The 12500-nt window shown below is 46.8% G+C and overlaps 1 protein-coding gene and 1 pseudogene across 2 annotated transcripts in view; both read right to left on the reverse strand.

Annotated features, from left to right (window-relative positions):
* Positions 1–8591, reverse strand: part of LOC116676148 (E3 ubiquitin-protein ligase TRIM21-like) — a 24794-nt gene extending 16203 nt beyond the window's left edge. The window contains exon 1 of one of the 2 annotated variants that reach the window (XM_032507462.1): positions 8586–8591. The gene's annotated coding sequence lies outside the window, so the exon portion shown is untranslated. Of the gene's footprint in view, positions 1–2186; positions 2193–8585 lie in introns of those variants that run through there. The other variant, XM_032507463.1, reaches the window with a different exon arrangement.
* LOC116676150 (zinc finger protein 345-like) overlaps positions 1–12500 on the reverse strand; it is a 50348-nt pseudogene that overhangs the window by 32253 nt on the left and 5595 nt on the right.

A 12500-nucleotide genomic window follows, 5' to 3' on the forward strand; every position in this document is an offset into this window, starting at 1 on the left:
TCTTTGTTTCATTGCAGCCTTTTTCCAAAAATCAAAAAAGTTCATTTTATTTCTCAGTAATGTACACTCAGCAACCCATCTTGACAGAAAAAAACAGAAATTTAGAAATTTTTGCATATTTATTAAAAAACAAAAACTGAAATATCACATGGTCATAAGTATTCAGACCCTTTGTTCAGTATTTAGTAGAAGCACCCTTTTGATCTAATACAGCCATGAGTCGTTTTGGGAAAGATGCAACAAGTTTTTCACATCTGGATTTGGGTATCCTCTGCCATTCCTCCATGCAGATCCTCTCCAGTTCTGTCAGGTTGGATGGTAAACGTTGGTGGACAGTCATTTTCAGGTCTCTCCAGAGATGCTCAATTGGGTTTAAGTCAGGGCTCTGGCTGGGCCATTCAAGAACAGCCACGGAGTTGTTGTGAAGCCACTCCTTCGTTATTTTAGCGGTGTGCTTAGGGTCATTGTCTTGTTGGAAGGTAATCCTTCGGCCCAGTCTGAGGTCCAGAGCACTCTGGAAAAGGTTTTCGTCCAGGATATCCCTGTACTTGGCCGCATTCATCTTTCCCTCGATTGCAACCAGTCGTCCTGTCCCTGCAGCTGAAAAACACCCCCACAGCATGATGCTGCCACCACCATGCTTCACTGTTGAGACTGTATTGGACAGGTGATGAGCAGTGCCTGGTTTTCTCCACACATACCGCTTAGAATTAAGGCCAAAAAGTTCTATCTTGGTCTCATCAGACCAGAGGATTTTATTTATCACCATCTTGGAGTCCTTCAGGTGTTTTTTAGCAAACTCCATGCGGGCTTTCATGTGTCTTGCACTGAGGAGAGGCTTCCGTCGGGCCACTCTGCCATAAAGCCCCGACTGGTGGATTGCTGCAGTGATGGTTGACTTACTACAACTTTCTCCCATCTCCCGACTGCATCTCTGGAGCTCAGCCACAGTGACCATTGGGTTCTTCTTTGCCTCTCTCACCAAGGCTCTTCTCCCCCGATAGCTCAGTTTGGCCGGACGGCCAGCTCTAGGAAGGGTTCTGGTCGTCCCAAACGTCTTCCATTTGAGGATTATGGAGGCCACTGTGCTCTTAGGAACCTTAAGTGCAGCAGAAATTTTTTTGTAACCTTGACCAGATCTGTGCCTTGCCACAATTCTGTCTCTGAGCTCTTCAGGCAGTTCCTTTGACCTCATGATTGTCATTTGCTCTGACATGCACTGTGAGCTGTAAGGTCTTATATAGACAGGTGTGTGGCTTTCCTAATCAAGTCCAATCAGTATGATCAAACACAGCTGGACTCCAATGAAGGTGTAGAACCATCTCAAGGATGATCAGAAGAAATAGACAGCACCTGAGTTACATATGAGGGTCACGGCAAAGGGTCTGAATACTTATGACCATGTGATATTTCAGTTTTTCTTTTTTAATAAATTTGCAAAAATTTCTACATTTCTGTTTTTTTCTGTCCAAGATGGGGTGCTGAGTGTACATTACTGAGAAATAAAATGAACTTTTTTGATTTTTGGAAAAAGGCTGCAATGAAACAAAGAGTGAAAAATTTAAAGGGGTCTGAATACTTTCCGTACCCACTGTACCTCCCAACCTCCTGCTTCCCGTCCCCTTCCTAACTTACCTCCCAACCTCCTGCTTCCTGTCCCCTTCCTAACTTCCCCAACCTCCTGCTCCCCTTCCTAACTTCCCTCCCAACCTCCTGCTTCCCATCCCCTTCCTAACTTCCCTCCCAACCTCCTGCTTCCCATCCCCTTCCTAACTTCCCTCCCAACCTCCTGCTTCCCATCCCCTTCCTAACTTCCCTCCCAACCTCCTGCTTCCTATCCCCTTCCTTATTTCCCTCCCAACCTCCTGCTTCCTATCCCCTTCCTAACTTCCCTCCCAACCTCCTGCTTCCTGTCCCCTTTCTAACTTCCCTCCCAACCTCCTGCTTCCTATCCCCTTGTTTAACAAGAAAAGTAATAAGCCAGGTTAATTTTGTTTACATGGTCATGTTATGTTGCTAAATGTTACCATGGCTCGCAAGTTTTTTTATGTGAATGTTGGTTTCTTCCTTTTTATTCTGACTTTATTGTACAACAAACATTTGAAGTTGTAAATATATTTAATGATTTATTAAATTAATTTGAACAAGATACAAAAAATGTGACTTTGTACAAAACAGGGGCATACCGGTACTTTTTGTTGTCCAATGGTGTGACGGAATGTCCTGTGGTGTGACAAACTGATTTCAGTGGAAAAAGCATTTTAATGCACAAATTCATGTAAAAAGTATTGACTACTATAATAATGATATCATCACTGTGCACATATAAGGATGGAATGAAGTTTTGTTAGGTTTTATGGTAATTATAGGGAATATAATCTAGACCTTCGGGTAAAGTCCCTGTGTGTACATCTTATAGTCGGAAAATAACACGATTGTGAATTTGTATTGGTTACTTTTGATGCGGGAATATAATTAGGACAAACTGATAAGGGTTGTGAGTATTTGTCTTATCCGTCACACAATTTCTGAATTAAATATTAACATTAAAAATGTTGTCACACCGGTGGACAATATTTGGGACTACCACACACAAAAGTTAATAAAATACAAAATAAATAAGGAATTAGAAAGGGACACATTCAGTTTTAATGTATTCACATATTAAGCAATATAATTACGTGTCATTTGACATCAATTTTATAAATATATTTTTTTCCACTTTGGATTTGAGTTCACGTCAACCACCCATTTACAAATTGCATTTTGTGTTTACTTGTGTTGTCCTTGACTATTGTTTAAATTGGTTTGATGTTCCGAAACACTTAAGTGTGACAAACATGCAAAGGAACAGGAAATGAGGAAGGGGGCAAACACTTTTTCACACCACTGTATATCATTTTTTTTTAAACGTCTCCAAATAGTGTTAAATGTAAGTTTTTGGTCATTTTTGGTATTTGCGGGTTTATTAAATCAATTTGGCGATGACGTCTCACTGGGGAGCAAAGTCTCAGCCTAGCACTAGAACTATGGTGACTGACTGGGATGAGGAAGAGGAGGAAAGGCCAGCAGCCGTATAATTAAGAACCTGCCAGACGTGAGAGGGCAAATGAGGAATTGTCAAGATTTTGGGTTAGTTTCCTTCATTTATCTTCTTTATTTAGCAACGCAGCAGCGCATACAATGACTTTACTTTTTACTGTCAGCATCGAGTGAACGTCAACTTTTTCTTTGCATCTTGTGACAGTGATCATGGAACAGGGTCATGATAGGGGTGTGTGTGTCTGAGCCGTTTTCAATGTGTTGTATTGGCAGTTGGTTCCCTAGCGTGAACACGTTGAGTCTGATAGACTCCATAGTTACATGTCTGCGATCGGCACAAGATTTCCTACATTCTCACCAACTATGATGTCTAAAGAGGTAAAACTGGAGGAGACAGAGACATTAGTTTGTTTCAGAGAATTGTGCTGCACCCCCCCCTCCCTTTGCCCTCTCAGTAACAGAACCTGTTGCTATGGTGATTGCCTCAGAGTACGGGCCAGATTCTGTCTTTCAGTGTTTAATATCTGCAGTTGGTGAGCCTAGCACGAAAAGTTTTAGTCCGATAGACTCCATAGTTACATGTGTGCGATCAGCACAAGATTTCCTACATTTTCACCAAAAATGATGTCTGAAGACTGAAAACTGGAGGAGAGAGAGCAATTTGTTTGGGGAATCATGAATCATGGAGCTCAGACTTGGTCTTAAACTGAGAATCTGAACCTCATTCCCCCGGTCTGCAGACTGCTCGCCGCAGATGGAGCTCGGCTTCCACACCAACTTGTGGTAGGACGCGTCTCTCCAGGCCGCGCACACTCGGGCTACTCTTCATTTGTCTTTAACGTCATAAATGAAAATCATGTCCAGGATCTCCGGGAAAAGAAACGATATGCGTGTCTCTATTTCAAACATCACTGCAGGTTGATTATTGGCGACAACGCTGTCGTGGTTAGCTTACCGACGCTCTACTGCCAAAGTTGCTGGCTGGCTACGTAACGTTAGCTATATCTACTAGCATAAGTACAGGCTAACTTTAGCCAGTTAGCTTTGTGTGTAACGTAACAAAAACCCACCCATGTCATAAGAGCTAAGCTTACTATTCCATTCAATACAATTATGGTACAAAAGGTGCTCTAATGCCACATGTATGATGTTGACAACATGGACGCATATATTGGCAACACCAAAGGCAGTTGTAATATTTACCTAGCAGTCTAGGCTAACGCTGTTTCGCTAACGTCCGGCGGCGTAGCATTAGCTACCTCTAAACTTGTGAAAAGCCGAACAACATCCCCATCTAAAGCTCTGTTTTCTCCCCAACGTGACGTCATGCATCGTGGGGGGGAAAAGAAAACATTGCAAAATAGTGCCTACTTTTCGTATGATATTCAGTTTTGCGATATCCAACACCATCAAATACAATAAATAACAGTTCAAATATTTATTATCAACAAGCAAATTACACAAATTCGTTGCAAAATTAATGACGCTGAGGATGAGAGAGATTGACGGACATTGATCCAGACAAATGCTACCGAATAAACCTACATTAGATTAAAATTATAGTCTTAATGCCCCCCCCTTCACCCAGGCGGGAAAACAACTTGCAGCTGGCCTTACTGTCTTCTCCTGCACACTGGCTTATCTCTCCAAGGACAAGGCTGAATTGAACTGAACTTTCTGTAACAACACAGACAGTCTGACGCCTCACACTTCACATACACACACTTGTTGTCCTGTGCATTATGTCGATATGTTGTTATGTTGTTTGAGTGAGGAAAATAAGTATTTGAACACCCTGCTATTAGGGCTGCATGATTATGGCCAAAATGATAATCACGATTATTTTGATAATAATTTTGATCACGATTATTCTCACGATTATTTGTTGATTTTAACCAAAACAAATTTTATCATCACATAGGTTATTTATAACTGCGAGAGGGGGGGGGGGGGTGATGGACGCTACTCACCGAGAGACGGCTGATCATTATGAACGGGTCCAGCACGGGTCGAATGGCGGATAAACACGTCGTGTGTATGAAACGTCTGTATCTTCACTGCGCTGCATTTTTATGAACTATGATATTCTGGCCATGGGTCACACCTCTGGCCCAGGTCCAGGTCCTGCAGCTCCGTCTCACACGCTGTTACTCTACCAACTGAAGTTAGTTGCATTCAATAACTTCTTCTGTGTTCTTCGCCGTGGCGGACGCGTTAGCAGAGTTACCATGGAAACAGTGGTACAAATACAGGTTTGCCACTCATACTTAACAAAATACAGCTGTGTTAATAAAAAATTAAAACTGTAGACAAATGTCAGAAGTGTGGACCGGCGCTGTGTGGCGGGGCGCGGACAGTAAGAGGAGAGATCCGACACAGACACGGCTTTACAGAAAAAATGGGTCATGTAACGCAAAATTAAACCATATCCATATAACAGCATTGCAGCGGATGCGAGGACATTAGCACCGGTGAAACTAAGCTGCACAGGGTGCAGGGAACTACTCTGACTGGCTCATGAGCAGATAGTGGTTTACAGAGCGGTAGATTGGTTTTGCAAAAAAACTCAGCGTTCTATGAAATGATCCATGATTTCTAAGTGGGAGAACTTGGAAAATAGCAGGGTATTAAATACTTATTTTCCTCACTGGATACACAGTAACCTCTTTCCTTCACTCACCTCCTCCCTCTTCCTCTTGCTCCCTCGCTCCTCTGAGTCTCCCGAGGCCTCCCTGACACCTTTCCTCTTGCCCTCCTCCTCCTCCTCCTCCTCGTGTTTCTGCATGTACTCGGCGATAAGGTCCAGGTCCAGGTGGTCTTGTGGCTCCCATGTGTTCTCCTCACTGGAAAGGTGAGTGCAGACAGAAGAACATCTCCTCACACTTTGTTTTTAGACAATCCATTCTCACTCTAATTCATCATTCCTATTAGTCCTTCTTTCTATTTCTAAGGTTATTTGTGGCTCTGCAACTTAGAGTCAAAATACCAAACCTTCAACTTTGAGGGCGTGATACAATGCTGACATTTATTTGCAATATGTAAATATATTATATATATCAGGACCAAGAACACCAAGTATTAATATTATAGACTCATACTTACTCTGAGAACCCCTTCCATTTCAGCAGAAACTCTACTCTTCCCTTCACCACTCTGCGCTCCAAAACCTTCTCCACCACATACTCCTCCTCTTCCTCCTTCACTGCTGCTGCAGTCTGCTCCTTGTCCTCCTCCACCTCCTCCTCCTCCTTCACTGTTGCAGGTTGCTCCTCCTCTTCCTCCTTCACTGCTGCTGCTGCAGGCTGCTCCTCCTCCTCCTCCTCCTTTACTGCTGCTGCAGTCTCCTTCTCCTCCTCCACCTTTCCTGCTACGGTGGCCAGCTTGCCGTCTGCTGAGGACTCCTTTGGTAGACCCAAGGGTGAAACATGCAGAGATAATACAAGGGTTAGAAGAACTAACCTCTGTGTAATACTAGAAACACTAAAGCAGAAAAGCCAAGACGTTAGAAATGTAGCGGAGCTTCATTCTTTCTGAGAGTCTCCCTCTGATATTCAGCTCGTTGGAGATGCGACCACCGGCCGTTGCATGCTGGGTAGATTTGTGTCCGACTTGCTCCGTCGTCGTGCACACGTAGACAACGACAATCTCACGAGAGCGAGGCGGCTGCAGTGTCTTTTCACCGACTGTAGGACCCCGGCGGACCGGAGGTCGACTCAGGATGGCGACATGAGAAGTCGTACTAGCGAATAATAATGTGGGAATTACTGCACACATTATTAATGTAACTACATTACGTTGCCTAAAGAAGTTAATATTTATATTTGAAGAACTAAATGTACATTTGCCGTTGATGTACTGCATATTTTTAGGTCTGCATCTGAAACTACGACAGGTGGAGCTATCGGTTTCTAGCTGTAAGCTAAAGCTAACGTTAGCACATGCTAGCGATGGACAACTTGGAGAAAGATGAACTCCTGCAACTGGAAGATATGGAGGTTGTAATTAATAAAGAAAAACGGAACATAAGCGAAATTCACTCGTATGCTTGTGAAGCGGGACATGGTGAAGACTGCAGTTCCTCTCCTGCTACACCTGTGAAACACCACCCTAAGAAGACAAGAGGTAACAGAGAAAACACGTCCCCGCCAAAACCAACAGAACCGTCGCTCTCTGAGCTGCAGAAAACAATTATTACAGCGGTCATTGAGAAGAAAAATGAGAGAGGCTGTCCACTACAACACAGCTCAAATGGACGGTCTTAAAAGGTCTCTGGACTTCTGCCGTAAAGACGTTCTGGACCTGGGACGACAGAACGGGGTCTTAAAGAAACCTGTGAGCAACTTCAGAAAAACGTTACTGACGTAGAGCTGGAAATCAACGAGGTCAACAACTACAGCCGGAGCCATGACCTCCGTCTTCACGCCGTTCATGAAAAAGTGGAGGACATTCAAACAAGAGTCTGAGACGTCTGAGGACGGGCCGTTACTAAAGTATAACGAGTTCCTCTCCACACTCCAGTTATTAGTCACGCCCAGAGAATATGCAGTAGTACATATAATATAGATATGTACTGCAACTTCTTAGAGGGTCAGTAATGTAGTGGCATAAACATCTGACTTTATTCGCACTACACTAGTCTGTTACATAGTAATTCTGTGCTGGTAGCCACATTAGTGTGAGAAGACAAACAAAATAAAAATACCTGCAAACTAAATGTTGAAAAGGGCTTTTGGTAGATGTCCCTCTCTCCTTGGAGAATAAGACAGAGGATCAATGCCAGGAAACCCCGTCCTGGATGGACCTCGGCTAGCTCCGTGTTGCTGTAGCTCAGCTAGCTCCGTGTTGATGTAGCTTAGCTAGCTCCGTGTTGATGTAGCTTAGCTAGCTCCGTGTTGCTGTAGCCTAGCTAGCTCCGTGTTGCTGTAGCCTAGCTAGCTCCGTGTAGCTGTAGCTTAGCTAGCTCCGTGTTGATGTAGCCTAGCTAGCTCCGTGTTGTTGTAGCTTAGCTAGCTCCGTGTTGATGTAGCTTAGCTAGCTCCGTGTTGATGTAGCTTAGCTAGCTCCGTGTTGATGTAGCTTAGCTAGCTCCGTGTTGTTGTAGCTTAGCTAGCTCCTTGTTGATGTAGCTTAGCTAGCTCCGTGTTGATGTAGCTTAGCTAGCTCCGTGTTGCTGTAGCTTAACTAGCTCCGTGTTGCTGTAGCTTAGCTAGCTCCGTGTTGATGTAGCTTAGCTAGCTCCGTGTTGCTGTAGCTTAGCTAGCTCCGTGTTGCTGTAGCTTAGCTAGCTCCGTGTTGCTGTAGCTTAGCTAGCTCCGTGTTGCTGTAGCTTAGCTAGCTCCATTTCTTTGTGGGCTAACGTTAGCTTCATGTAATGTAGAATAAGCTGTAGGTTAGCTCTCTAAACTTTCCAGTAGCTAGCCTAAGACGTGGGAACGTGATGAATATGTTATTAGAGCTGAAAGGAAGAGAGCGACTTGCTGAAGTTCAGTGTCCACCCTGCTGTTGAACGGGTAAATATGACCAGCTGGAACGGTACTCACCACCGGAGACTCTGCGGTGCGTTCAGGTACACAATCAGACGCAGGACAGCAGAAACGTTACAGTTGTGTTCCTATTGTGAGTCCAAAGCGAGCAAAACTCTGTACGGACGATTTATATCTCCATAGCAACAACAACAACCCGTCCAGCATCAGAAGAGAAGTGTGCTCCACGTGTGTTTACGTTTCCACCAGACGGCGACGGCATGTCCCGCCCTATCCTGGCTTACTCCGCTCTGATTGGCTTACCATTGCATTCTTTCCGCAACCTTAACCAATCACACTCCTCATGCCTTGACGTAACCAATCCGACCAACGAAGGCAACGTGTACTAGCCAATCAGAGGCAGAGTAGAGCGGGCTAGAACGTCTCCATCCTAGGAAACACACACACACACACACACACACACACACACCACACACACACACACACACACTTTTGTACAAAACCGACATTCCAACATTACTATTCTTCCATAGTGTAGCCAGGTTGTGATCAGCCTCCAACATTACCTGCAAAAACATAGCAGCTCCAGGTGGATCACTACTTAAATCCTTTCAGCGATGTCCTGGTTCAGGGATAAAGAGAAGATAGATATCAGATGCACTGACACTCAGTAACTAATTAGTCTTTGGCTGGAGATGATTATTGACTTCACGCAGAGAAATGACAACACAACCACACTGGAACTCTTTTATTTAAAAAAATATTATTTCTAATGTCCAACCATGACTGTAACACTCCCATCTACTAAGCCAACATGTCGTGTAATAACAACATAAACTCCATGTTTAAGTGTTGCTGCAGCAGTAGTCCCTTCAGTGTAGTGGTCCACATGTACCGGGTTGGAAACAGGTTCTGTTAAATTCCTGCATGAATGGGACCAGCGCCGTCTGCTGGCGTCACCTTCACATCGCTGCAGGGCTGAAAGTTATGAATTCTGGATATGAATATATAAATATGCAGGTAACTGTTATTGAATGCGATGTTTACTTCTATGTGTAAAATGTGATGTTAAATGAAGATGTCCAGTGTTGATGTAGGAGCTGTATTCTGGTGGTGAAGATATATTTGATAAACTGGATTTCTACTCTAGGAATGCCTTTTAGGAGTTGAGGATTTTATTTCATTTATTTGACATTTTACTGTGAAATAGAAAAAGCTTTATAAACCATTCTTGTTCTACTTCTGTTAAAAATAACGATTCCACTCTACGATCCCAGTTAAGGAGCCTGAAAGCCAGAACATCCAGACTTAAAACCAGTTTTTATCCACAGGCCGTCAGGCTGTTGAATGACTCAGTCTACTGACATTTTTACTCACAATCTAATCACTGTCTGCACTACACTGTGAATGTTTGCATTTGTTCAATGCATATGCTTTTTATAATGTTTTTAATGTCTTGCTGCTGCACGCAATTTTATACCTGAATCTTTTAAATATATTGTGTGTATATTGTGTACATTTTTATATTGTGGGAAACGTTGCAAACTTAAGAATTTCATTGCATGGTGTAAAATCTGTGCATAAGACAAATAAATATATTGAAATCTTGAAAAAAGTAGTTTAATAAAAACCAGATCCTGATAACTGCTGTGGGCTGCTGGTGTCTCTGTCCAAGATGTCAACGTGCTGTCCTGATCCGGTCTGGTGTCCCTATATGCAGACGCAGTTTCACACACACACAACACAGCGAGGCTGTCCCGTAGAGGACGTCTCACACAACCCAGACCTGATCCTCCAACTCCAGAGGAGGAGAGACCTCATCGATGGGACACTCAGGCCTGGAGTTCAGAGTCCAGCCCGCTGTCCACCACGCTCTCTCTCCCTCTGTCCACCACGCTCTCTCTCCCACTGTCCACCACGCTCTCTCTCCCTCTGTCCACCACGCTCTCTCTCCCTCTGTCCACCACGCTCTCTCTCCCTCTGTCCACCACGCTCTCTCTCCCACTGTCCACCACGCTCTCTCTCCCTCTGTCCACCACGCTCTCTCTCCCTCTGTCCACCACGCTCTCTCTCCCGCTGTCCACCACGCTCTCTCTCCCTCTGTCCACCACGCTCTCTCTCCCGCTGTCCACCACGCTCTCTCTCCCTCTGTCCACCACGCTCTCTCTCCCTCTGTCCACCACGCTCTCTCTCCCTCTGTCCACCACGCTCTCTCTCCCTCTGTCCACCACGCTCTCTCTCCCTCTGTCCACCACGCTCTCTCTCCCGCTGTCCACCACGCTCTCTCTCCCTCTGTCCACCACGCTCTCTCTCCCACTGTCCACCACGCTCTCTCTCCCTCTGTCCACCACGCTCTCTCTCCCTCTGTCCACCACGCTCTCTCTCCCTCTGTCTCTCTCCCTCTGTCCACCACGCTCTCTCTCCCTCTGTCCACCACGCTCTCTCTCCCTCTGTCCACCACGCTCTCTCTCCCTCTGTCTCTCTCCCTCTGTCCACCACGCTCTCTCTCCCTCTGTCCACCACACTCTCTCTCCAGCTGTCCTCTCTCTCTCTCCCACTGTCCACCACGCTCTCTCTCCCACTGTCCACCACGCTCTCTCTCCCTCTGTCCACCACTCTCTCTCCCACTGTCCACCACGCTTTCTCTCCCTCTGTCCTCTCTCTCCCACTGTCCACCACGCTCTCTCTCCCTCTGTCCTCTCTCTCCCGCTGTCCACCACGCTCTCTCTCCCGCTGTCCTCTGTCTCCCGCTGTCCACCACGCTCTCTCTCCCTCTGTCCTCTGTCTCCTGCTGTCCACCACGCGCTCTCTTGCGCTGTCCACCACGCTCTCTCTCCCGCTGTCCACCACCCTCTCTCTCCCTCTGTCCACCACGCTCTCTCTCCAGCTGTCCACCACGCTCTCTCTCCCACTGTCCTCTCTCTCCTTCTGTCCACCACGCTCTCTCTCCCACTGTCCACCATGCTCTCTCTCCAGCTGTCCACCACGCTCTCTCTCCCTCTGTCCACCACGCTCTGTCTCCCGCTGTCCACCACGCTCTCTCTCCCTCTGTCCTCTGTCTCCCGCTGTCCACCACGCTCTCTCCCTCTGTCCACCACGCTCTCTCTCCCTCTGTCCACCACGCTCTCTCCCTCTGTCCACCACGCTCTCTCTCCCTCTGTCCACCATGCTCTCTCTCCAGCTGTCCACCACGCTCTCTCTCCCGCTGTCCTCTCTCTCCCTCTGTCCACCACGCTCTCGCTCCCACTGTCCACCACGCTCTCTCTCCCTCTGTCCTCTCTCTCGCCTGCTGTCCACCACGCTCTCGCTCCCACTGTCCACCACGCTCTCTCTCCCTCTGTCCTCTCTCTCGCCTGCTGTCCACCACCCTCTCTCTCCCTCTGTCCACCATGCTCTCTCTCCAGCTGTCCACCACGCTCTCTCTCCCACTGTCCTCTCTCTCCCTCTGTCCACCACGCTCTCTCTCCCACTGTCCACCATGCTCTCTCTCCAGCTGTCCACCACGCTCTCTCTCCCTCTGTCCACCACGCTCTGTCTCCCGCTGTCCACCACGCTCTCTCTCCCTCTGTCCTCTGTCTCCTGCTGTCCACCACGCTCTCTCTCCCTCTGTCCACCACCCTCTCTCTCCCGCTGTCCACCACCCTCTCTCTCCCTCTGTCCACCACGCTCTCTCTCCCTCTGTCCACCACGCTCTCTCTCCCTCTGTCCACCACCCTCTCTCTCCCGCTGTCCACCACGCTCTCTCTCCCTCTGTCCACCACGCTCTCTCTCCCGCTGTCCTCTCTCTCCCTCTGTCCACCACGCTCTCGCTCCCACTGTCCACCACGCTCCCTCTCCCTCTGTCCGCTCTCTCTCCCTCTGTCCACCACGCTCTCTCTCTCTCTGTCCTCTCTCTCGCCCGCTCCACCTTGCTATTTCCCGCTATGGCCGCCAGAGTTGAGACACACCTCTCCTCCGTCTCACCCGCGCTGTCTC

The sequence above is a fragment of the Etheostoma spectabile genome, unplaced genomic scaffold (genome assembly GCF_008692095.1).
Source record: "Etheostoma spectabile isolate EspeVRDwgs_2016 unplaced genomic scaffold, UIUC_Espe_1.0 scaffold00002736, whole genome shotgun sequence".
NCBI classification, from domain to species: Eukaryota; Metazoa; Chordata; class Actinopteri; order Perciformes; family Percidae; genus Etheostoma; species Etheostoma spectabile.